This window comes from Lepidochelys kempii, chromosome 8 (genome assembly GCF_965140265.1).
Source record: "Lepidochelys kempii isolate rLepKem1 chromosome 8, rLepKem1.hap2, whole genome shotgun sequence".
NCBI classification, from domain to species: Eukaryota; Metazoa; Chordata; order Testudines; family Cheloniidae; genus Lepidochelys; species Lepidochelys kempii.
The window spans coordinates 38,261,008-38,288,748 of NC_133263.1; the positions used below are offsets into that span (position 1 = coordinate 38,261,008).

At 43.3% G+C, this 27,741-nt stretch overlaps 2 protein-coding genes across 9 annotated transcripts in view; both read left to right on the plus strand.

Moving 5' to 3' along the window:
* Window positions 1-27,741, plus strand: part of LOC140915797 (protocadherin alpha-C2-like) — a 323,023-nt gene that overhangs the window by 176,326 nt on the left and 118,956 nt on the right. The gene's annotated exons all lie outside the window — the stretch shown is intronic.
* LOC140915800 (protocadherin alpha-8-like) overlaps window positions 1-27,741 on the plus strand; it is a 131,165-nt gene that overhangs the window by 64,378 nt on the left and 39,046 nt on the right. The window lies entirely within an intron of this gene.

Below are 27,741 nucleotides of genomic sequence, written 5' to 3' on the forward strand. Positions count from 1 at the left end.
GGAACTTCCTAGATTCTAATATTTTCCACTTATTGAGAGTTTCCCTTTAGGGAGGGAAATGGTGAGAGAGAAAATAATGTCATATGAAAAGGTGATATTTTAAAGTCCTAATGCGACTTTTCCAAAGCACCTAAACTTGCATGCACCGCAGGTTAAGAACCACTGACCTAAGGGAATTAGTTGCCCAGCTCCTTCTGTATCCTTTGAAAATCCCATCCTCAAAGCTTTAGATTTGCAATTCAATTATAATCTTCTAAAAATAATATAAGGATTTTGTGGGACAAAATAATTTCTGGTCCTGTCACATTACAAGTGACCTCCCTCTGAGGAGGAATCATTTTGTAAGATTGTAGCACAGGACTGTGAGTCAAGAAAGCTGAATGATGTTCTAGGATGTCACTGACTTGCTCAATGATGTTTGGCCAGTTGCTTATGCTTCAGTTTCCCGATCTGCAAAATAATGATGATACCTTTTTGCCACTATCTTTTGAGTTTTAATTAATGCTCCTGAATAACTTTGAGATGCTATGAGGATGGTAAAAGTTCTAAATGTTTATCTACAATTAAAACTAACCTGCAGTTTACAATTATGCATCATGAAAGCACGAATTTTAGTCTGAGCTATATGCATTTATCTGCTTTTCACTAATTTGATTGGGTTGATACACAAAATATTGGGCTATGTTCAGTATACTGTACCAGCAATCACTAGAAAGGAATGGTATCTTTAGTTAGACTTTATGGCTTATGGCTAAGAATTTTAAAAGTGATGAGTGCTTTTTAAATGTTTTTGAATGTCCAACCCGAGACAACTTCAGACTCTGAAAATCAGGCTCTTTTACTACCCAATTTCTGAAAATCAGCTATGTTTAAGCTGTTTCCAATTAGACACCCAAAGAGGTGACCAAAATGACTAGTCACTTGTAGGAACATAGAAGTTACTATATTGGACCAGTCCTGAGACCTATCTACTCCACTGTCCTGTCTCTGACAGTGGCATGTACCAGATGCTTTTGAGGAAGGTGTAAGAGCCCCACCGAAGACAGATATGGAATAACCTTCCCCCCACATTAGGTCTCATCCTGGTCTCTAAGGGTACATCTACACAGCAATGCCCCTGCGGCAGCTAGTCTGGGTCAACTGACTTGGGCTTGTACTGGAGGCTAAAAATAGCAGTGTAGACATTCCTGCTGAGGCTGGAGCTCTGGTTCCGAAATCCTTGGAGAAGGAGGATCTCAGACTCCAGGCTTCAGCCTCAGCCCCAAAGTCTGCACTGCTATATTTAGTCCAGCAGTCTGAGCCCCTCCACCCCAGTCAGTTGACCTGTGCTCAGAGTCTCACTGCCACTTTTTTTTTTCTGGGTAGGCAAACATTAATAGTTACAGATTGGCTACAGCCCTGAAATATGTTTAATATTTCCAAAATTGTTGTCGTCATTAAGTATGATAACATAGGATATTTCTGTTACCCATATAATATTTCAGTCCGTTTTTCAATTTTGCTAAATTCCTGGCCTCAGTGACTTCCTTTGACAATGAGTTCCATAGTCTAATTACTTTTTCACACATTATGTATTTCCTTTTATGAGTTTTGAATTTCTACCTTTTAATTGAGTTTAATATATCCTTGTTCTTGTGTTATGACACAAGGAGAACAGAACCACCATATCTACCTTCTAGATCATTCCATTTTAATATTCTTATATCACGTCTTTCATTCATCTAAGGTAAACAATTCCATTCTTTTCAATCACTCATCATATGAAAGATTTTTCCATGTCCCTAATCATTCTTATTGCCTTTCTCTGAATCCCTCTAATTCTTCATTAAAATCCTGACCTGCATAACTATGACAGCTACAGGTTTAAATGTTTGTCATTGTTTGGTTTATTCACAATTACCCCACTAGTTTTATTATAAAAGTGGTAGTAGATTTAAAGTCCTCTTACTGATTACTGTGCTGATAAATGGTCACTCATTTCAGAGATCTACCACCAAGCAATGAAGGAATACAATCAATGAATTTCACAAAACCCAGAATTTTCAAAAGCTTTGGGTAAGAACTTGTGTGGTCCAAAAAAAATAGCAGTTAGGAGCATCAAGAGAATATTTTGGATATTCTGCATTTGGTGAGCTTGGACTGGAAACATAACTGACAATTCAGTTTTAGGATTTTCAAAACAACCCCGCTTAGAATTAGTTTAATGGAGAGTTATCAAAAGTTTTCTGGAACTTCCCTAACCCGCAGGATTGCTGCAAGAACAACTTCATGTTTTAAAGTCACTTGCTTCAATGGAAAAAGGTATATAAGTGCAAAGGAGCGATAGTACTACAGATAATTGTACTAGGGTGACTGACTGACACAGTTAACTTCCATGTTCCCATTGAGCTAGAATTTTTACAGTATTGCAGTCTATTCAAATGATGCTAATTCTAAAAGTAATACACAATAATTTGATTGCTTTATGTATTTGAAGAGATTTAGAATAAAATCAGGCCTTACCAAGGTAAAGACATACTGTACTATAAATTTTCCTGTGATCTGATACGGTATAAGACCTTGGGCTTCAAGATTTGCAGTAATTCTGGAAAATTGATCCATACTCAGAAGTCATATTGATTTAGGTGTGATTTATATGCATAGAAAAATCACAGGATCATCTTATTAGTAAAGAACAATTCTGTTCTTATTTTTTTGTATTGGAATTAAAGTTAAACATTTAAGTTCTACCTTTAGATGCATTAAATAAATAAAGTTTAAATAAAGTTTGTATGCAGTCATTTGATTATTTATTTATTTATTTATTATTTGATAATGACCCACCTTGATTACCATGCACATTGTAGGGAGAGTGGTCACTTTGGATGAGCTATTACCAGCAGGAGAGTGAGTTTGTGTGTGTACGGGGGGGGGTGAGAAAACCTGGATTTATGCTGGAAATGGCCCACCTTGATTATCATGCACATTGTAGGGAGAGTGGTCACTTTGGATAAACTATTACCAGCAGGAGAGTGAGTTTGTGTGTGTGGTTTTTGGAGGGGGGTGAGGGGGTGAGAGAACCTGGATTTGTGCAGGAAATGGCCCACCTTGATTATCATACACATTGTGAAGAGAGTGGTCACTTTTGATGGGCTATTACCAGCAGGAGAGTGAGTTTGTGTGTGGGGGGGTGGGGGGTGAGAAAACCTGGATTTGTGCTGGAAATGGCCCAACTTGATGATCACTTTAGATAAGCTATTATCAGCTGGACAGTGGGGTGGGAGGGGGTATTGTTTCTTGGTCTCTGTGTGTATATAATGTCTACTGCAATTTCCACGGTATGCATCCGATGAAGTGAGCTGTAGCTCACGAAAGCTCATGCTCAAATAAATTGGTTAGTCTCTAAGGTGCCACAAGTACTCCTTTTCTTTTTGCAAAGACAGACTAACACGGCTGTTACTCTGAACTCTAAAATTGTATTTATTTACTATTATTATTATTATTTATTAAAAGACTTGGGATATTATATATGATGGTGTAATATGAAGGTATGTGGGACGCCACTATTTTCAGAGCTGATTTCTGCATTAAGAGATCTGGCTGTAAGAGGTGCTGAACAGCTTAATGAGATTTGCACTGTCTCTGCATATTATAGTTAGAAGCATGTAGACATGAAATAAGGATGTGATTGTATTTATAGGGTTTTTAAATGTTTCCTGTTTAGGGTTATTGCAATTTTAGATTGTTGATTTGGTAGGTTTAATATCTAGAAATTAGAAAAGGATTTTTCTTCACCATTTCCTTTTACCCCCAGGTGTATGCCCCCTTTTGGTGTGCTAAGGATACTAATGTAGTGGGGCTATAGAACAGAAAAAAAATACCAATTTTTGAAGAGTAGAATGTGACTGAAGCATAAAGGTGGGGAATTCAGGGAATGTTCTCCTTTTTCTGGAACACTTTGCTGGGATTATCTGTTGGAATTAGGTAGGTGTATCCCACATAGTAAAGTTTTTATGATTGGGATGAATGGAGATAGCTGGAACTCATTACTTTCAGTCTTCTATGTTGCTGGTTAAAAGATCTGTGTTCCCATATAAAGTAGTAATAATAATTTTTAACAATTCTAATTAAAAGAATGAGAAGGTTTGTCAGTGTCACAGGTGGGACTCATAACACTGCCTACTATTAAGATTGCCCAGTATGTCCCATTCCTGTTTTTAGTTGCTTTTGATTTGCTGAACTTTAACCGTTTGGGATGAAATTTTCCATGCTGGATGTCTGTTTCAGGCTTGGTGATAACAAATTAGTTGTGCACGATAGGAATGAATGAGGTGGTTATAAGACTGCTTAGTACTAAAATGAAAGGATTCATAAGGGACATTCCAACAACAGTACTGGAAAAAAGAAAAATCCTGGAAAATTTCCTCCTGTATTGTACCTCCACCAAGGTGTGCCCAGTAGAAGCCAGACATAGCTGTGAATTTGTGGTAAGAAGTTTAGCAAAGAAATGAAAGCTTGCATAGACAAAGTATCATAGTATAGATGGAATGGAAGCCTGGTTGGAAGATGATACTGAGGTTATTGAGAAGGAGTGGTGAACACAGGTGTTGACTTTTTTTTTTCCAGGTGGGTGCTCCACCCTTGCTCTGTCCCAAGGCCCCGCCTCCACCCCACCTTTTCCCGCCCCTCCCCTCCCCCGAGGACCCCCTCATACCTGCTGCTCACTCCTCTCCACCTCCCCTGAGTGCCTCCCACCAGCCGCTGGCTGCCCTGGTGCCTGCTGAACAGCTGATCAGCAGCCAGCCCTGGGACCCCAGAACCACTGTGGCTGGTGGGTGCTGAGCACCCCCTATTTTTTCCATGGTGCTAGAGCCCTGGAGCATCCATGGAGTTGGCACCTATAGCGGTGGAGTTCTCAGATTTTCTGGACCCCTTCAGTCAATTTTCATCCTGGGTATGGCAAGGATACTGCTCTGCTTTTGCTGAGGGAATGAAGGCAGGGTGTTTTCGTTTACAGCTGAGTTGAGCTTTAGATTTTAGCTGATACACGTCAACTGGACCTAGTATTTTGAAAATAAATATAAAGTACATGTAATTATTTTTATTAGCTTACTGCAAAGGAGAACAGTAATAATCAATTACACATTTTTAAAACTCTAAAACTAAATAAAATAAAAGTATGGTGTGAATGTGGAAAGATGTAGGACAAAGTCTGGCTGTTCGGAGAGATCCACACTGTTATTGCCTAGATTAGGTAGTAAACTCAGTGGAACACCAGTGTTACATGTCCCAGGTTTGATTCTCAGATGGTGTAAATTAGTGTCGTTCCAATGAAGTCAATAGAGCTATGTTGATTGAAACCAACTGCTATCATTTACTCTGTTAGCTCAAATGGCAGAAGTCTGTGCAGTGGATCTAAAGGGTCTAACATTGCTGATGGCCCATGTGTGTCAACATGATGCTATATGATAGAATTTCTGTTTTTTTTCAGTTTGCCTTTTTAAATACCCAGGAAATTACATACAAAAAAACATTAAAGGAACATTGTTAATGTTGCAAAGACAAACACTCAAAAGATAGGAAGTGCTAGAATTAGGTTGCCTGTGCATATATTTTTATATAAAATATATGTATATTTATATTAGGTTTCCATTGTGCATATATATCATGATACAATCTTTGATTATATGATCATATACTATTTTTTCCACAGGACTGCTCTGAATGTGTCAGGATTGTTTGGTAAGGAGACTGTTGCTGTAGGATTCCTTCATTTGTTGCAGAAGTTGGAAGGTGTGTAGTGAGTGAGCCCAGGCATTGCAGGAAGAGAAAAGATGGTCTTGTGATTAAGGTAGTTGAATGAAGCCCTGGATTCTATCCCTACCTGTCTGCCAGGGAGCTTCTGTGTGGTGTCAGGCAAGTCACTTTAGGCCATGTCTACACTATACAATTAAGAAAAGGAGTACTTGTGGCACCTTAGAGACTAACAAATTTATTTGAGCATAAGCTTTTGTGAGCTACAGCTCACTTCATTGGATCCGATGAAGTGAGCTGTAGCTCACGAAAGCTTTTGCTCAAATAAATTTGTTAGTCTCTAAGGTGCCACAAGTACTCCTTTTCTTTTTGCGAATACAGACTAACACGGCTGCTACTCTGAAAACTATACAATTAAGTTGACCTAATTTACGTTGGCATACAGCTGCTTCAGTAATTATGTCTCTTGTGTGTGTCTACACTTTGCTCCTTGTGTTGGTGGTGTGCATCCTCATCAGGAGTTCTTGTATCGATTGTACTGTCAGTCTGGGGCATTGTGGGAAGGCTTCTGAAAGCCAGTAACTGTCGACACAAGGAATGCAATGTCTACACTGACACTGTGTCAACCAAACTACATCGACCTTGGCTCTATGACACTCATGGAGGTGGAGTTATTAAGATGGCAGGGCAGGTACATCGGCAGGAGCAAAATTTAAGTGTAGACACTTCCATAGTTGGGTAGATGTAAGTGCCTTGCATCAACCTAACTCTGTAGTGTAGACCAGGCCTTACACCAAACTTCCTACAGGTGGTCAATCGTGTGTTCCTCATTTTATGGTGCCCAATTTGTGATCCTGGGTCTGATTTGTAGAAGTGCTGAACATTGTAGAAGTGCTGAACAGCTGCATCTGAAGTCAATGGGAACAGTGCTTTGAACATAAAAATTGCTATGTAATGTTATGTACTCTGAAAAATCAGGCCTTAAGCAATCTCAGATTGGGGACCCAAAATTAGTGGATACTTCTTACTCTAATCTGTGTACATCATCTTCCCATCTGTAAAATGGGGATAAAAATGTCTCCTCATCTCAAAGAGGTATAATAAAAATATATAAATTAATGTTTGTAAACACTCAGCTTCTATAGTGATAAGTACCATAGAAAAGCCAATGAGGAAATTAATAATTCTTTCTTCAGGTTTAAACAGGATGCAGTAAATAAATCATGGACCATGAGGAGAAAAGAAAATATTGAATTGTTGTTCATTCAGTGACCACAGTCCATCCTGTCCACTGTATGAGGCAGGGGTCCCGTGGAAAAAATTGTATGCGATCATATAGTTAAGACTGTATCATATGCGAAAGGGGGCCTGTGATGGGGTATATCAGGCCTTTTGAAGCCCCCTCCTGGAGGCCTTGTGGTCCTATTATTCCTTACTCCAGAAAGGAGCAGGGGAAGTGGGTTCTCCGGGCCTGCCTAGAGAGGCCTTCTGGAAGCAGCCAATCAGAGTCCCGCAGGCACATATAAAAGGACCTGCAGGCCCTCCTGAACACATCAGTTCCTGAATAGGGCCAGAGGGGTAAGGAAGGTTGGTCTGCTCTGGCCAGAGGAGCTTTATGGGTTGCATTTGTAAAATCTAAAAGCAAGAGGACCAAGAGCTATAGCCCTAAAGTAATGGACAGAGGTGAAGAGACCAGGAGGGAAGGATCCAGGAATGTAGCAGCAACCAATGAAAGGAAGCAGTATGTGGTTGCTGCTTATAAGGTCCCTGGCTTGGGGCCTGGAGTAGTGGGTGGGCCTGGGTTCCCCACTGGCTAAGTGGTCTAAGCCCTGAGGAGGGGACAAAGCTCCTTTAGAAGCCTGAGCAAAGGGCTGGATTTAAAGGGCCCAGAGGTGGGTCTGAAGATCCTGGTGAGGGTGAGCAGTTTGGTGAACTCTTTGCAACCCTGGAAGGGGGGTTCATTTGTGATTGTGTGACTTAGTTGGAGGGCTGAGCCAGTGAAGACCCATTAAGTGAGGAGGGCAACCTGCAGGGGGTGCCAGGAACAGGAAAAGGCCTGCAGTACCACATACAGCAGCAGGAGGTACTCGAGAAGTGAGTGTTGCCTGTCACAGGGGCAAATTAAGGTTGCATAGGCAGCCTTAATTCTGGCATTTCCTAACTTTTGACTGCTTGACTTTGCACATCTTTCAATGCATGTTTTTGTCTATTTTTATAGACGATACACAAGTATATTAACTATACATGGTCAGGTCAACATTTCAGATAGTCTCAACTCAGATTTTAGTTTCAATTTTATGCAGGCAGTTAAATGTGTGATTGACCCTCTCCCCATTTGTGTGCATCCACAAATTAAATATCTGTCTGATTTGGTTGCACAAATAGAGTTTTTACCAGCAGTTTATTGCATGAGTAAAATTTCAATCACAATTTTAGAGGCCCATAAATATTTTGGGCTAACTACAACTCAGTGGAGTTTGGCCAAATTCTCTATTGGCATTATGTTTTTTAAAACTGGGCCTAGAAAACTTCAAGAAGGAAGATGATGCAAAAATGTCACTGAAGATGTGTTTAAAGGAATATAACAAATTAGGAACAAAGAGAAATTAAGGAAACTACAAATATCAAAGACAGAAGGATAAATGATACACATAGTTTCTTAGCAACAGGATGGCTCCGTTAGGGTGCAGAAAATAGACAGAAGGCAGGGTGGAAACTTCATGACAAAAGCTTTGATAGTTCTAAAACCCAGTAATTTATTTCCTTCTATATTTATCCAGAAGTAGAGAATAACTTCTGAGAGTCTGAGACATTTTGTGTGGGAATGATTAGGGCAAGGACAGGACAAGGAGTAATCATAGAATCATAGAATCATAGAATATCAGGGTTGGAAGGGACCCCAGAAGGTCATCTAGTCCAACCCCCTGCTCGAAGCAGGACCAATTCCCAGTTAAATCATCCCAGCCAGGGCTTTGTCAAGCCTGACCTTAAAAACCTCTAAGGAAGGAGATTCTACCACCTCCCTAGGTAACGCATTCCAGTGTTTCACCACCCTCTTAGTGAAAAAGTTTTTCCTAATATCCAATCTAAACCTCCCCCACTGCAACTTGAGACCATTACTCCTCGTTCTGTCATCTGCTACCATTGAGAACAGTCTAGAGCCATCCTCTTTGGAACCCCCTTTCAGGTAGTTGAAAGCAGCTATCAAATCCCCCCTCATTCTTCTCTTCTGCAGGCTAAACAATCCCAGCTCCCTCAGCCTCTCCTCATAACTCATGTGTTCCAGTCCCCTAATCATTTTTGTTGCCCTTCGCTGGACTCTCTCCAATTTATCCACATCCTTCTTGAAGTGTGGGGCCCAAAACTGGACACAGTACTCCAGATGAGGCCTCACCAATGTCGAATAGAGGGGAACGATCACGTCCCTCGATCTGCTCGCTATGCCCCTACTTATACATCCCAAAATGCCATTGGCCTTCTTGGCAACAAGGGCACACTGCTGACTCATATCCAGCTTCTCGTCCACTGTCACCCCTAGGTCCTTTTCTGCAGAACTGCTGCCTAGCCATTCGGTCCCTAGTCTGTAGCTGTGCATTGGGTTCTTCCGTCCTAAGTGCAGGACCCTGCACTTATCCTTATTGAACCTCATCAGATTCCTTTTGGCCCAATCCTCCAATTTGTCTAGGTCCTTCTGTATCCTATCCCTCCCCTCCAGCGTATCTACCACTCCTCCCAGTTTAGTATCATCCGCAAATTTGCTGAGAGTGCAATCCACACCATCCTCCAGATCATTTATGAAGATATTGAACAAAACCGGCCCCAGGACCGACCCTTGGGGCACTCCACTTGATACCGGCTGCCAACTAGACATGGAGCCATTGATCACTACCCGTTGAGCCCGACAATCTAGCCAGCTTTCTACCCACCGTATAGTGCATTCATCCAGCCCATACTTCCTTAACTTGCTGACAAGAATACTGTGGGAGACCGTGTCAAAAGCTTTGCTAAAGTCTAGAAACAATACATCCACTGCTTTCCCTTCATCCATAGAACCAGTAATCTCATCATAAAAGGTTATTAGATTAGTCAGGCATGACCTTCCCTTGGTGAATCCATGCTGGCTGTTCCTGATCACTTTCCTCTCATGCAAGTGCTTCAGGATTGATTCTTTGAGGACCTGCTCCATGATTTTTCCAGGGACTGAGGTGAGGCTGACTGGCCTGTAGTTCCCAGGATCCTCCTTCTTCCCTTTTTTAAAGATTGGCACTACATTAGCCTTTTTCCAGTCATCCGGGACTTCCCCGGTTCGCCACGAGTTTTCAAAGATAATGGCCAATGGCTCTGCAATCACAGCTGCCAATTCCTTCAGCACTCTCGGATGCAACTCGTCCGGCCCCATGGACTTGTGCACGTCCAGCTTTTCTAAATAGTCCCTAACCACCTCTATCTCCACAGAGGGCTGGCCATCTCTTCCCCATTTTGTGATGCCCAGCGCAGCAGTCTGGGAGCTGACCTTGTTAGTGAAAACAGAGGCAAAAAAAGCATTGAGTACATTAGCTTTTTCCACATCCTCTGTCACTAGGTTGCCTCCCTCATTCAGTAAGGGGCCCACATATTCCTTGGCTTTCTTCTTGTTGCCAACATACCTGAAGAAACCCTTCTTGTTACTCTTGACATCTCTGGCTAGCTGCAGCTCCAGGTGCGATTTGGCCCTCCTGATATCATTCCTACATGCCCGAGCAATATTTTTATACTCTTCCCTGGTCATAAGTCCAACCTTCCACTTCTTGTAAGCTTCTTTTTTATGTTTAAGATCCGCTAGGATTTCACCATTAAGCCAAGCTGGTCGCCTGCCATATTTACTATTCTTTCGACTCATTGGGATGGTTTGTCCCTGTAACCTCAACAGGGATTCCTTGAAATACAGCCAGCTCTCCTGGACTCCTTTCCCCTTCAAGTTAGTCCCCCAGGGGATCCTGGCCATCCGTTCCCTGAGGGAGTCGAAGTCTGCTTTCCTGAAGTCCAGGGTCCGTATCCTGCTGCTTACCTTTCTTCCCTGCGTCAGGATCCTGAACTCAACCAACTCATGGTCACTGCCTCCCAGATTCCCATCCACTTTTGCTTCCCCCACTAATTCTACCCGGTTTGTGAGCAGCAGGTCAAGAAAAGCGCCCCCCCCCCCTAGTTGGCTCCTCTAGCACTTGCGCCAGGAAATTGTCCCCTACGCTTTCCAAAAACTTCCTGGATTGTCCATGCACCGCTGTATTGCTCTCCCAGCAGATATCAGGGAAATTAAAGTCACCCATGAGAAGCAGGGCATGCGATCTAGTAGCTTCCGTGAGCTGCCGGAAGAAAGCCTCATCTACCTCATCCCCCTGGTCCGGTGGTCTATAGCAGACTCCTACCACTACATCACTCTTGTTGCACACACTTCTAAACTTAATCCAGAGACACTCAGGTTTTTCTGCAGTTTCGTACCGGAGCTCTGAGCAGTCATACTGCTCCCTTACATACAGTGCTACTCCCCCACCTTTTCTGCCCTGCCTGTCCTTCCTGAACAGTTTATAACCATCCATGACAGTACTCCAGTCATGTGAGTTATCCCACCAAGTCTCTGTTATTTCGATCACGTCATAGTTCCTTGACATCACCAGGACCTCCAGTTCTCCCTGCTTGTTTCCAAGGCTTTGTGCATTTGTATATAAGCACTTGAGATAACCTGTTGATCGCCCCTCATTCCCAGTATGAGGCAGTCTCAAATAATGGTCTCAAATTGCGGACAGGACAAGGAGTAATGGTCTCAAGTTGCAGTGGGGGAGGTTTAGGTTGGATATTAGAAAAACTTTTTCACTAGGAGGGTGGTGAAACACTGGAATGCGTTACCTAGGGAGGTGGTAGAATCTCCTTCCTTAGAAGTTTTTAAGGTCAGGCTTGACAAAGCCCTGGCTGGGATGATTTAATTGGGGATTGGTCCTGCTTTGAGCAGGGGGTTGGACTAGATGACCTCCTGACTTCCAACCCTGATATTCTATGATTCTATGATTCTAAGGTAGAAATGCTTAAAAGCTTTTACATTTCACCAGTGCTGGGGGGTGGGGGAAGTCAGAAGTACTATCTTTTGGCAGAGAACCAAACCCAGATGGCTTACATGCCAGAATTCTTGAATGGAGCACTAAAATGAACTAAAAACTCTTTGGTCACAATACATGGCCATGTATATATGGTATTTACAAAAATGTTAGAAGACTGTTAAGGTTGGAAAATCAAGCACTGAACAGTTAGGGAATGCCAGAATTAGGGTTGCCTGCCTGTGCTCTTCTGCCTCTATCCTCCCCACCTGCTGTCTCTGTCCCCTTCTGCTTCTGTCTCCCTCACCCAACTCCTGTCGTTGTCCTCCTAGCTCCCTGACTCCTGCCCCTTCTCTCTTTGTGCCTGTGTCCCTTGCTCCTGCTTATTCCCCCACCCCCAGGTCCTATCCTTTTCCCTTCATGGCTCCTGCCCTTTCCCCCATTCCTATCCTCCCACATCCATGGCTCCTTCTCATTCCCCATCCCCTCTACTCCTGCCCTCTCCCCCATTTTATTACTGTCATCCTCTATCCCCATCATCTTCGCCTCTCTCTTCCATTTCCTCCTGCTGGCTTCTGCTCCTAACCAGGCTCAAAGGCTCCTATTGTTCCTCCCACATTCCTCACTGCCCTCTTCGCCCCCGCCCCCGCCTGTGAAATCAGGGTGCTTCCACTTCCTCCACACTTCATGGCCAGCAGCTAGAGGAAGCACAGGAGACTGTCTCTCTGCTCTCAGTTCCAGTACCACAGTGGCCCCCAACAGATAGGAGGAGAATTGCAGGGAAAGTCCTGTGGTGGACCATACACAGTTGCTCTGTGGGGAAGGTGCATGCGGTCTGCTTGGCATGTTGGAGCTGTGAAGTGATGCAGAACAGGGCCAGCTTTAGGCACCAGCTAGGGAAGCAGGTGCCTAGGGCAGCAAATCTGAAGGGGCGGCACTCCAGCTGTTCTTGGGGCGGCACTCAGGCTGCTTCTTCTTCTTCTTCTTCTCCTTCTGCAGCACTTCTGCGGCAGCTTTTTTATTTTCTCTGCTTTGGCGACACTGCTGCGGCAGGTTTTTGTTTGTTTTTTTTTGCTTCACTGCTTGGGGTGGCAAAAAAGGTAGGGCCGGCCCTGATGCAGAATACTCAATACAGACAGACTCTTCAGTAGAATCTTGGTAAGAATTCTGCAGCTAAATACTCTGACGATGCATGAACTGGGACTTTTTCAGAGGCTTATAAATTGGCCAGATATGAACACATTTTCGTAGACAGCAAAAGGCACATCTCTGAAATCAGAGCAGCTCCCCAGCCAAATTTCAAGTACCTGTTCCAGAGCATGGATTGCCAGCTTTTCAATAAAACAATTATACAAAAGTTTTTTAACATGAACAAAACAACGTATCTTCCCTAAAATCGTTCTCAGAAATGATTGGGCCATTTTAGCTGAAAGTTTAAAAAAATAAAATTGAGTCTGAGCCAGACATCTGGCATGGAAATGGCCAAACAACTCTTCTTGCAGACAAAGTTATGAACAATTGAAACAGTGTGTTGCCATAGAAATCATCGGGCAAACTTAACTATAAGCATTGCTACCTGCTCTGCCTAGAATAAACACTCCACTCCCCAAAGAATATGGAAAGCTATATATGATTATCTCCTGGAGTATAAATGAATTTATGCAATACTCTCCGAAATTATCTCCAAGATATTACAGACTCTATCACAAATATTAGCAAATACCAAAACCTCTCCCAAGTATACACAAAATATCCAAAATTCCCCAAGTCTCTGGGCCTGATTCTAAAAGTGTCCTCATTTCATCTAAAGACAACTTTGCTGGTGCAAACACTAACACCTGTGATTGATTCTGTCACCTGCATGTCCAGGTGTTAAACTTGTGCATGCAGGGGTATTGCATCTTAAAAAGTGCATGCACAAGTATTTATGCCTATGTCAAGGTTCCTTCCCCACTCTGAACTTTAGGGTACAGATGAAGGGACCTGCATGAAAACCTCCTAAGTTACTTTCACCAGCTTACATTAAAACTTCCCCAAGGTACACATTAATTTTATCCTTTGCCCCTGGATTTCCACTGCCACCACCAAACTTTAACTGGGTTTACTGGGAAACGTAGTTTGGACACGTCTTTCCCCCCAAAATCCTCCCAACCCTTGCACCCCACTTCCTGGGGAAGGTTCGGTAAAAATCCTCACCAATTTGCATAGGTGACCACAGACCCAAACCCTTGGATTTTAGAACAATGAAAAAGCATTCAGTTTTCTTACAAGAAGACTTTTAATAGAAGTAAAGGAATCACCTCTGTAAAATCAGGATGGTAGATACCTTACAGGGTAATTAGATTCAAAATATAGAGAATCCCTCTAGGCAAAACCTTAAGTTATAAAAAAGACAGACAGACAGGAATAGTCATTCTATTCAGCACAACTCTTTTCTCAGCCATTTAAAGAAATCATAATCTAACACATACCTAGCTAGATTACTTACTAAAAGTTCTAAGACTCCATTCCTGTTCTATCCCCGGCAAAAGCAGCATACAGACAGACACAGACCCTTTGTTTCTCTCCCTCCTCCCAGCTTTTGAAAGTATCTTGTCTCCTCATTGGTCATTTTGGTCAGGTGCCAGCGAGGTTACCTTTAGCTTCTTAACCCTTTACAGGTGAGAGGATTTTTCCTCTGGCCAGGAGGGATTTTAAAGGGGTTTACCCTTCCCTTTATATTTATGACACACACCCCAAATCTCAGCTAAGGTGAAACGCTGGCTGGGATTTCTTCCTGGAGCTCCAGGAAAAACAGAGTTAATAAGACACATGCACCTCTAAATATACTACCAAGTACATAAAGACTAACAACATTTTCCATATCTCAAGGACGATTTTAACCAGTTGATTCTGGGAAACTTTCACGGGAGAGTCCATCAGCCACTCTGTTAGAAGCTCCTGAGATGTGTTGGATGTCGAAATCAAAATCTTGGAGAGCTAAACTCTACTAAATAAATTTTTTGTTATTTCCCATGGCAGTATGAAACCACTGTAGCGCAGCAGGGTCGGTTTGCAGGTGGAAACGCCGTCCCCAAACATATGGGTGTAGCTTTTCCAGGGCGTAGACAATGGCGTAACATTCTTTTTCACTGACTGACCAGTTGCTTTCTCTCTCAGACAGTTTTTTGCTGAGAAACACTACAGGGTGGAATTCTTGATCAGGTCCTTTCTGCATTAAAACTGTTCCCACACCACGCTCGGATGCATCTGTGGTTACTAGGAACGGTTTGTCAAAGTCTGGGGCCCTTAGTACAGGGTCAGACATGAGAGTCGCTTTAAGGTGGTTAAGGGCCTTCTGACACTCTTCGGTCCACTGAACGGCATTTGGCTGTTTCTTTTTGGTTAGGTCTGTCAGTGGGGCGGCGATTTGGCTGTATTGCGGTACAAATCGTCTGTAATAACCGGCCAAGCCTAAGAAGGATTGAACCTGTTTCTTTGACTTTGGGACAGGCCACTTTTGGATAGCATCCACTTTGGCCTGTAGGGGGCTGATAGTTCCTTGACCCACCTGGTGTCCAAATAAGTCAGTCTGTTTAGGCCTATTTGACACTTCTTAGCCTTAAGAGTTAGTCCTGCCTTCATTATGCGCTCAAGGACTTTTTGTAGATGTTCCAGGTGTTCTGCCCAGGAATCCGAAAATATGGCCACATCATCAAGGTAGGTGACTGCATATTCTCCTAATCCCGCTAGGAGACCATCTACAAGTCTTTGGAAGGTGGCGGGTGCATTTCACAGCCCGAAAGGGAGTACATTAAATTCATACAGCCCGAGATGTGTGGTGAAGGCTGACCTTTCCTTGGCAGATTCATCTAGCAGTACCTGCCAGTACCCCTTGGTTAAGTCCAAGGTAGAGATGAACTGGGCCCATCCCAGTTTCTCTAATAGTTCATCTGTGCGTGGCATTGGATAGTTGTCTGGGCGAGTTTCAGCATTTAGCTTACAGTAGTCCACAGAAAAATGTATCTCCCCATCTGGTTTGGGAACTAGAACCACTGGAGATGGCCATGCACTTCCAGAGGGGCGGATTACACCCATCTGTAACATATCCTGGATCTCCCGTTCTATAGCAGTTTTAGCTTGCGGAGACACCCGGTAAGGTTGGACTTTAATTGGGTGAGCATTACTTGTGTCAATGGAGTGGTATGCCCGTTCAGTCAGTCCTGGGGTGGCTGAGAACGTTGGCGCGTAGCTAGTGCACAGCTCCTTGATCTGCTGTCACTGCATACACCCAAGGGTCATGGAGAGGTTCACCTCTTCCACACCACCAGCTCTTTTCCCTTCGTAATAGACACCTTCAGGCCACTCAGCGTCCTCTCCTCCCTGGGCTGTAAACTGACAAACCTTTAATTCTCTGGAATAAGAGGGCTTTAGAGAATTAATATGGTACACCTTAGGCTTTCGGTTGGAGGTGGGGAATGCTATGAAATAATTAACAGCTCCCAGGTGCTCCTGGACCGTGAATGGCCCTTCCCACAATGCTTCCATTTTATGGGCCTGGAGTGCCTTTAAGACCATGACCTGGTCCCCTACTTTGAAGGAACGCTCTCTGGCATGTTTATCATACCAGGCTTTTTGCTCTTTTTGAGCATCCTGTAAGTTTTCTTTAGCAAGGGCTAAAGAGGTTTGGAGGGTGTTTTGCAGGTTGGTTACAAAGTCCAGAATGAAAAGGAGTACTTGTGGCACCTTAGAGACTAACCAATTTATTTGAGCATAAGCTTTCGTGAGCTACAGCTCACTTCATCGGATGCATACTGTGGAAACTGCAGAAGACATTATATACACAGAGACCATGAAACAATACCTTCTCCCACCCCACTCTCCTGCTGGTAATAGGTTATCTAAAGTGATCACTCTCTTTACAATGTGTATGATAATCAAGTTGGGCCATTTCCAGCAGAAATCCAGGTTTTCTCACCCTCCACCCCCCCCCACCACTCACACTCCTGCTGGTAATACCCCATCCAAAGTGACCACTCTCTTTACAATGTGTATGATAATCAAGGTGGGCCATTTCCAGCATAAATCCAAGTTTAACCAGAACGTCTGGGGGTGGGGGGCGGTAGGAAAAAACAAGGGGAAATAGGCTACCTTGCATAATGACTTAGCCACTCCCAGTCTCTATTTAAGCCTAAATTAATAGTATCCAATTTGCAAATGAATTCCAATTCAGCAGTTTCTCGCTGGAGTCTGGATTTGAAGTTTTTTTGTTTTAAGATAGCGACCTTCATGTCTGTAATTGCGTGACCAGAGAGATTGAAGTGTTCTCCGACTGGTTTATGAATGTTATAATTCTTGACATCTGATTTGTATCCATTTATTCTTTTACGTAGAGACTGTCCAGTTTGACCAATGTACATGGCGGAGGGGCATTGCTGGCACATGATGGCATATATCACATTGGTGGATGTGCAGGTGAACGAGCCTCTGATAGTGTGGCTGATGTTATTAGGCCCTGTGATGGTGTCCCCTGAATAGATATGTGGGCACAGTTGGCAACGGGCTTTGTTGCAAGGATAGGTTCCTGGGTTAGTGGTTCTGTTGTGTGGTATGTGGTTGTTGGTGAGTATTTGCTTCAAGTTGGGGGGCTGCCTGTAGGCAAGGACTGGCCTGTCTCCCAAGATTTGTGAGAGTGTTGGGTCATCCTTCAGGATAGGTTGTAGATCCTTAATAATGCGTTGGAGGGGTTTTAGTTCAGAATGTTAGTTCCTGGAGAAGGTGTAAATCCTTCCCATTGCTGCTTCACCAACTGTAATGGCCCCTTAACCTCACGGCCATATACAAGTTCCCTAAACTGGGATGTGGTACAGCTCTATAGGCAAAGAGCAACTGCTGCAACACTAGGTCCCAGTCATTGGAGTGCTCATTTACGAATTTACGTATCATAGCCCCCAAAGTTCCATTAAACTTCTCCACCATGCCATTTGTTTGATGGTGGTAAGGAGTGGCAACCAAGTGATTTACCCCATGAGCTTTCCAGAGGTTTTCCATAGTTCCTGCCAGGAAATTAGTCTCTGCATCTGTGAGGATGTCAGAGGGCCAACCTACCCTGGCAAAAATGCCTGCTAGTGCCTGGCACAGACTTTTAGCCCTGGTGTTGCTTAGAGCTACTGCTTCCGACCATCGGGTGGCAAAATCCATGAAAGTCAGTATGTACTGCTTTCCTCTGGGTGTCTTTTTCGGAAAAGGACCCAGAATATCCACAGCTACTCGCTGAAATGGAACTTCAATGATGGGGAGTGGTTGTAGAGGGGCTTTGACCTGGTCTTGAGGTTTTCCCACTCTTTGGCACACCTCACAAGACTGGACATAGGTAGAAACATCCTTGCCCATTCCCTCCCAGTGGAATGACCCCCCCAAAACGGTCTTTGGTCCTGTTCACTCCAGCATGGCCACTAGGGTGATCGTGGGCTAAGCTCAAGAGCTTGGCCCGGTATTTAGTTGGAACTACCAACTGTCTCTGAGGATGCCAGTCTTCCTGGTGTCCACCAGAAAGAGTTTCCTTGTATAAAAGTCCTTTTTCTACAACAAACCTGGATCGATTAGAAGAGCTGAGAGGCGGTGGGTTGCTCCTTGCCGCCGTTCAAGCTCTCTGGAGGCTTTCATCTGCTTCCTGTTCAATCTGGAACTGTTCCCTTGATGCTGGAGACATCAGTTCCTCATTGGATTGTGGACCTATGCTTGGTCCCTCTGGAAACGATGTAGGGGATGGGGCTGTTTCCGTTGACTGTGAACCGTTCTCCGCTGGGACACTATGTTGGGATTCAGGCTCCGGCTGAGCCTCTTGTGTAGCATTATCGGCTGTTGCCAGTTCAGGTTCGGTGGGGCCCTCTGGTGTTGAGGTTGCAAGTACTGGATTCAGTGCTGGCAATGGGTCTGGTGCTGGCTGTTCTGCTGGTTCCGGTTCTGGGACTGGTTCCGTCTGGGTCTCTGAGACTGGATCCACTACTGCTGTTGCAGACATTGGCCTGGGGTCCGGGTCCATCACCTCTGACCGGGTCCTGATAGAAGTTTCCGGAACAGAGCTAGGCCTCACGGCTTGTTTATCCTGGCTGCGGGTGACCATTCCCACCCTCTTGGCCCGCTTCACATGATTGGCCAAGTCTTCCCCCAGCAGCATGGGGATGGGATAATCATCATAGACTGCAAAAGTCCATGTTCCTGACCAGCCCTGGTACTGGACAGGCAACTTGGCTGTAGGCAAATTGAAAGAGTTGGACTTGAAGGGTTGAATCGTCACTTGGATCTCTGGGTTGATTAAACTGGGGTCCACTAAGGAAGCATGGATAGCTGACACTTGTGCTCCGGTGTCCCTCCACGTGGTGACCTTCTTCCCGCCCACACTCACAGTTTCCCTCCGCTCCAAGGGTATCTGGGAGGTATCTGGGCCTGCGGACCTCTGGTGTGATTCCGGTGCAATGAACTGTAATCTGTTGGGGTTCTTGGGGCAGTTGGCCTTTACATGCCCCAGCTCGTTACATTTAAAACATCGTCCAGCTGACGGGTCACTGGGGCTGGAGAACGGGGTGGTGGGACGATAAGGGGTCTGGAGGGTTCTTTGGGAGGTAGGTGGGGCTTTGGGCGGCCCCCGGTAATAGGGTGTGGTCTGGGGTTGTCCCTTCTGGTCTCCGCTCCAACTACGACCAGTTTTCTTCTTCTCTGCCACCTCCACCCATCTGGCTCCAATCTCTCCTGCCTCGATTACAGTTTTGGGCTTCCCATCTAGGATGTATCTTTCTATTTCCTCAGGAACACCCTCTAAGAATTGTTCCATTTGCATTAGGAAGGGCAAATTTACTGGAGATTCAACACTTGCTCCTGATATCCAGGCATCCCAATGTTTCACAATGTGGTAGGCATGTCGGGTAAATGACATGTCTGGTTTCCACCTTAGGGCTCTGAACCTCCGACGAGAATGCTCGGGTGTTATCCCCATTCTGACTCTCACCTTGGATTTAAACAGTTCATACTTGTTCATGTGTTCTTTAGGCATTTCAGCCGCCACCTCAGCTAAGGGTCCACTGAGCTGCAGCCTCAGCTCTACCATGTATTGATCGGTAGAGATGCTGTACCCAAGGCAGGCCCTTTTGAAGTTTTCTAAGAAGGCCTCCGTATCATCGCCTGCCTTGTAGGTGGGGAACTTTCTGGGATGGGAAGTGGTACCTGGAGAAGGATTGCTAGGGTTTGTTGGTATATTCTGCTGAGCCTTTACCTTCTCCATCTCATGCTTCCTTTCTTTTTCCTTCTCCTCCTCCACATGCTTCCCTGCCTCCATTTCCCTCCTGTGGGCAGCCTCCTGTACCTCCTTCTCCAGCCGCATGAGTTCTGTCTGTCTTTCATATTCCTTTTGTTTTTCCTTAGCCTGAAATCTGGCTAATTCCAGCTTTTGTTGAGCCGTGGATTCTGTCATCCTAACCTCTCTGTTTTTAACTAACTTTACACCCGAGGTTTAGAAATAAACCAACAGAACTTGGCTGTAAAATTTTGCTGTGCTGGAATAGGATACCTATTCTCTGATAGTGATTGTCAGCCTACAGAAAAAGACAATTCCCTTTGTCTCTGCTTTGGCCCCAAATCAAAGCAAAAAACCTCCAACTACTTGGAAACCTGCTTACCAGCAGCTCAAAGGAAAAAAAAAATTCCTTTTGAAACCTGTGCTCCTTGTAAAAAAAAAAAATCAAAATCCTAAAAAAAAACCCCTACCACTTTTGTCTCCAGGCAAATGGGTAGAACACCCCCCTATTTACTTTTAGGGAAAAATACAACTTCTGGTTTGCAAAGACTGTTAAGTACCCTGCCTCCAGGCAAAGAAAACCTGGAATTCACAAAGATAATCCCCTTTTGTCTCTGCTCTGGCCCCAAAGCAGAGAAAAAACTAGCTGCTTTTAGTTGGACCTCCTTTCCAGCAGCCCCAAAGGAAAAAAAAATTCCTTTTTAAAATCTGTATTTCTAGTTCAAAAAATCTCAAATTGATTTCAAAATGATTTCAGGTTAATCCCACCACTCTGCCACCATGTCAAGGTTCCTTCCCCACTCTGAACTCTAGGGTACAGATGTGGGGACCTGCATGAAAACCTCCTAAGCTTACTTTCACCAGCTTACGTTAAAACTTCCCCAAGGTACAAATTAATTTTATTCTTTGCCCCTGGATTTCCACTGCCACCACCAAACTTTAACTGGGTTTACTGGGAAACGTAGTTTGGACACGTCTTTCCCCCCAAAAATCCTCCCAATCCTTGCACCCCACTTCCTGGGGAAGGTTTGGTAAAAATCCTCACCAATTTGCATAGGTGACCACAGACCCAAACCCTTGGATCTTAGAACAATGAAAAAGCATTCAGTTTTCTTACAAGAAGACTTTTAATAGAAGTAAAGGAATCACCTCTGTAAAATCAGGATGGTAGATACGTTACAGGGTAATTAGATTCAAAACACAGAGAATCCCTCTAGGCAAAACCTTAAGTTACAAAAAAGACAGACAGACAGGAATAGTCATTCTATTCAGCACAACTCTTTTCTCAGCCATTTAAAGAAATCATAATCTAACACATACCTAGCTAGATTACTTACTAAAAGTTCTAAGACTCCATTCCTGTTCTATCCCCGGCAAAAGCAGCGTACAGACAGACACAAACCCTTTGTTCCTCTCCCTCCTCCCAGCTTTTGAAAGTATCTTGTCTCCTCATTGGTCATTTTGGTCAGGTGCCAGCGAGGTTACCTTTAGCTTCTTAACCCTTTACAGGTGAGAGGATTTTTCCTCTGGCCAGGAGGGATTTTAAAGGGGTTTACCCTTCCCTTTATATTTATGACAGTCTATATAAAAAGAAGTGAGGTTGAAATCTCTGAAAATCACACCTTATGTCTTTTCCAGTTAAGAAGCTATATCTTTTTGATCACTGATACAGATTGCTTCATGAGTTAATGTAAATATGTAATTTACATCCTCCATAAAGTATGTAAAATATTATTCTTAAAATGTTTATGAAATGTAGTCCCTTCTAGACAGCATATCTACCTTATAGAAATCTGTGGACAGGTCAAGCATGACTAGGCTTTCTGTAATTCCAGGCAAGAGCCTATAGATTTCCCATGATAAAGGTACTAAGGCAGAGGGCTTTCTAAGGTATTTATATAATGGCAGTTACTATAGACTATAAGCACTACAGCAGAACCAAAGACTGTGACTCCTCTTACGTCTCCACAAACCCTGACATTTCTGCCTTTCTCCACTCTTCTATGGCTTATGAGGGCCCAGGCAGAGAGTTGCTGATTCTAAGGGTCCTCCTGAACTGCATCTTCCCAGGGGTTTCAGGCTTTGGTGGTTAGCATGGGGAGGGGCTGAATCTACAGTCTGTAAACAGGTTTTGTAACTAATGGACCACTCAGCCAACTTTTACTCTATATTCCCTTCATTTACCTCTCAATTTTTTGCTAATCAGCAAAGCACAGTAAAAATTCAAATTAAAAAAGGAAAATATAATCAGGGAGCCGCCCATAAAATAGTCACTGCTACATTGCACGTCTGTAGGAATGATGAGGACAAAACTGTAATGAAATCCAAGTTTTCTGGTTTCATCAGCTGCAGGGGTTATCAATATCTCTGTGGAGCTCTCTGAAGCTAGCATGCCCTGCTCTGGTATTTCTGTTTATTGTTGGAAGATAAATCCTATGTTATTGCAAAATCTTGCTCACAAAATCATTGTTTGTTTGTGGTTATAATCAATACGTGCCATATAGAGTTTGGGTACTAAAAAAGTTGGTTAATCACAAACCTAAGCAATATGGATTCATAGTATAGCGGGCAAATGTGCCTGAATTCTTTGACCTCATTACTTTACTGGTAGGTAAAATACTGGACATAGTCTAGGTTTAATGGAATGTTTTGTTATTATGTCAATTACTTTGACTTATGAAATCAGAAGTCATAGGCTAGGGAAAGAAATAATGAAATATTTTTAAAATCTAAAATGAGGTGAATATTCTGTTTGGGTTTGGTTTGTATACAAATCCAACACTTAAGCGATTCATACTCACATGAATAGAAGCTAGTAAAATATGACATTCAATATTGACAGTAATTCTTGGGAGAGGTTCAAATACCAAAGAAAGATTAAAAACATTCAGAAGTATTTGAATAGATTGTGTATTAATTTTCCAATGGACTTCATTGTATAGAAGTTAGGCTAATGTATAGAATTAAAAATAGGTAGCTATAGTGGCCAAAACCTACTAGTAAACAACAAACTATTAAATGTATATAGGTAAAATAACAAACTAGATAGAAAAGACTTGGGGTGGTTAAGGATAAAGCACTTAAACCACTTGTACAATATTTGTAAGTAATGAGAAAGCACAACTGCTCCTGGAGTTAAGTGTATAAAGTAAGAAGTACAAACTGGCAGAAGTTGCTTTGGCATCAGGTGTTACTTCAAAGTTCATATTTATAATACAATTATTTGCAGTTCTGGTAACCTTATTTAAGGAAAAGCATTGCTGAGATTGTAAAGATGTAGTGAAGGGTACAAAATGGTTTAGGAACATAAATTATGAGAGAGGGATAAACAACAAATGAACAAGACCTGGCATGTATATTTTAAAAAAAGGAAACCAGGGATATCATAAAGGTACAGGACCCTTAAAAGAAATGTTAATATACAACAGACTAATTGAAAGTGTCTGTTAATCAAATAGGTTCAGATTCTGCTACCTTTCTTCCTGAGTAATGAAATCAACAGGACTACTTATGAAGTAAGATACTCCTTAACAGGAGCAAGCATGGCAGATTTTGGCCCATAGTATTTAATGTAATATGCTTAAAATAATCAATTCCAGACAGAACATATTCAGTTTTAGCAGATGGATTTTGTTATTAGGATTTGAAGTGAAATCTTCTAAGCTCAGAAATGCCTGTTGAGAATTAGCAAACAAAATATTTTCTGCCCTAGTTTTTCTGCTCAGTCTTTCCTATACAACCACATGACCTAAAGAAAGCTGTGAAGCAGCAACCATTACATTGTGGTCTCATAAAAATTCTCTCAGGATTGATATGTGTTTTATGGTGCCTGCATTCTCATCTAGACCAGCCTGTTTTATTACTTGAAACAGTAACTGAAGAAAGCTATAAAATACTTCATTTTCTACCCAAATATTTGAGTCTGTGGTATGTATTAAAATTGTATGCAAAGATCTAAATTTCTGAATGTGCAACCAGAGGGGCTATAAGAAACTGAACGTTTGTTAGTTATTTTGGAGTATTGAGGGCCAAATCCACCCGTTCCATGTAAAAAGCTGTAACGGTTCCCTTGTGGAGATTTCTCCAAATCATTTGGTTGGGGGGTTGGGTTACTCTCGCTCCATTCATGGAAGGAGTTGTAAGGCTGACTCTCAAACCTGGGGGCTCTGCAGGAGGCCAGAGCCATGTGTGGTGACTCCCTGTGGCTCTACATGAACTCCTGTCCCTGGGGGTTCCCCTGACTGCACAGGTGTGCTGGAGGAACTCTTCTTCCTCCAAGCTGCAATGGGGCCAGGTACTCCATTTTGGCTACATAGGCTGTATTTCTGTTTCCATGTCCTAGGTAAATTCTGCAGATCCAGAGAGTAGACAGTTTTTTAATCATCTTGGCCCACCCAATCTCTGATCCCTCCCCCAATGAAAAACCTGCCTCCTGTGGAGAGAGTTCTGCCAGGTCGGGGACGGGGGCACAGAGGGAAACAGTGTTACAGAGGTGGCTGACCCTCTCTCCACAAGGGAGTGTAAGACTCCCAGGCATGAAGGCATCCTCCAATTCTAGAGGGAATGATGTAGCTCATATTTATTCTATAAAGTGCTAGTCAAAGTATACCTTTGTTCAGCTTAACAAACATGGGATTGAATTTCCCCCACACCAAGTAAACAACAATAAAATAATCAATCATAAAATGCCATCCTGAAAAGGAAAACTATTACACCAGTCCTAAACTCTGCCCCACTCATAACCTTTTAAAACAGTTTGGGAGATTGCTGTGGGGACGCTCTGTAAAATCGGGCACCATAGCCTTTGGGGCCAGATCCTGGCCACCATTAAATCTGCTTTTCACAACTCCAGCCAGAGCCGTCCCTTGGGTAGGGCGAATCGAGGCGACAGCCCCGAGCTCCATGCTTTGGGGAGCCCTGCGCTTCTATAAAATCGGGATTGTCCTTATATTTAGCCCTTTGTCCCATGTCCCAACTGATGTATGATCAGGATGCCATTTGTCCCAATATTCAGGTAAGGAGGCAGGCAGGGAGGTGAGGCAAAAGGCGAATGGGTGAGTGGGGTGAGGAGGTGAGCAACAGGTGGGCAGGTGGTGGACAGTGAGGAGGAGAGAGGCAGTTGGGTAGATGGCGGTGTGAGGTTCACACCAGACAGATGGCAAGGAGACTAGCGGGGAGGCAGGCAGGCAGGTGAGGAGGTGAGCGACAAGCGGGTGGAGGAGGATGAGGAGGTGAGGCTCTGCATCCCCCTAGGGATGGCCCTGACTCCAGCACAGCTTAGCATGCTTAAACCTGGCCTAGGTGGCCAGCTGAGGGTTCCCTATAAATAGGAGAATCTTCTGGTGGTACAGAGCTGGAATAGGCCGTGTGTGTGTGTATGTGAGTAAAGGTGGTGTACAGCTCCTGTGCCATTCCCTTAGGTTGTGCACTTGGGCCTCTATTTTTTATCCTAAGATGATCTTTTGATGGCTGTGGGATGTATGCTGTGGGTTATGTTTGCTGGTAGGTGAAATTCACTCTTGCACGGGGGGCCAACACAAAATCTGTGCTTCTCTTAAGTCCCATTTAAACCATAAAAATGGGATTGAAGTTGCATGTAGGCTTTGTGCTGGTCTTCTATGTGGGGAGAAATTGACTAGATATTAGCAGCATGTGTTAGGGAGCTTATTCTTTCACCCACTTACTTCCCTGGTCCTTCTCGCATGAACAGAGAGCAACAATACCCGAAGTCCAAAGGTGCAAACAATTCGATGTTTATTGGGGTGAACTTCCAGCAAGCATGATTCCAGTTTCCTTCCTTAGTATCCTCCTTCCCAGCTCTGACACCACAGAGCCTTACACCTGTGTCCCTGTTCCCATTCCTACCCTTAGCCAAACATGATTCCAACTTCCTTACTCCCATTCCCTGTTCCCATTTCCCCCTTTAGCAAAACATGATTCCAATTTTCTTACCCCCATTCCCTTTTCCCATCTCCCACACCCACCCCCTCCCTCCCACTCCCACACCCTCATTGACAACAGATTATATAGTAAAACTTGAGTTCTGCTTAGCTATACCTTAACCAATCATTTTCCTGAAATTTAACTAACCAATCCTAACGTATTGTAACATGATTATGTAACCAATTATATCCCACCACCTTAATTAGTTTACACCCAGCAAAATTAATTATACAGCAGACAGGAACAATCACAGAACCAGACGGAGATTATACAGACAAACAACAGCAAAGTGGGAACTATGACAAAACAATACAGAAGTGAGGATTTCACATCCCAGCTATTGATAAGTGAGTTCTTGCCAGACAGGATGCTATCAAACTAAGTTTCCTTTTACATTTTCTAGGCACTTCCCTTTCTCTGGAGGTGATAGGAATACAATCCTGTCCTGATAGTGCCTAACAGCCCAATAGCACCTTATTTCAATGTGACTAGTTTGGAATGTGAGGATGTGACTGTTCGCTTCCCAGCTTATGGCTGCCTCTGCTGCTTAGCCAAAGGCCTGAGCCTAAGCACAGGGCCACAAACTGTCACAGTAAGAGAAGGCCCTTACACCAGCAGACAGTGATTTTGATTCTTTCTTTTATACCTCTAGAACTAGCCAAGTGATAAGAATACACCTAAATTCTTAAAGTACAGGCCTTTGCAGACAGGCCTGAATATCTATATCCTAACAGCATGGTTGAATGGTTTAATGTGGTGCTATAGATGGACTTGAAATAAGTTTAAAAAAATCAGTCATGAAATGGACTGACAGCCAAAGTGAGAAATCTGAGATGACAATGCTCATTTTTGGGGGGTTAGTCAGCAGAGGGACTGCTGCATTTTGAGTAGACCGAAGATGCATTAAGAAATGAGTAGGCAGCCCAATGAACAATTCTCAAGTAATAAAAGCATGAATTAAACATTCTGTGTAAGTTGCATTGTCCCATAATTCAAAAACCTAGCACGGCTGTGTAGATGAAGAAAGGGCACCTTTCTAACATCCTTTTATACAGTTTTATGGGCAGCTCTGAATCAAATATGATTGCGTAGATATAGGCCTTACTAAATTAAGTGCTGAGACTATGGCCTGGTATGGGATCATTTGCTAATTTAGTATAACTATCACTAATGAAGATAAACCATTGAGCTAGTATTGGGAAATACAGAGAACCTGGGAAAGTTGTAGGATCTCCAATAGATTGAAGATGAAAAATACAAAAGATGAAGGAGAAAACATTGAAATTGCAGAAAGCAAAATCTGATCAAATACAGGACATACTGTACACTTAGATGAGTAAACTAGTTAGCATTACAGTGGAAAATGGGGTGTGGGCAGTGGGGAGGCTGTTAAATAACTACATATGTTTAAGAATACCATGATGTGAATATACACAGACACTGGGAAGAATGGGGAGCCTGACAGTGCAACTCTAAGCCCTTTGGTTGATTAATGAGAGGCTCTGATGGGCTTGAAGAAAATCCTATCTAGTTCTTCTCAGCTGGAAGGAATATGACTTCTCCTGATATCACTGCTGGCCTGTATTTTTGATTGAGTGATGTATTTTTATTGTCTGATCTCCAGGATGTCTCTCTAGTTTTTGTGGGAGTGGGAGTGGAATGTTGGGTGTGCACCCATGGTGGGGGAGCACTGTTCATAGTATTCCCCAAACACAGTTTCAGTTG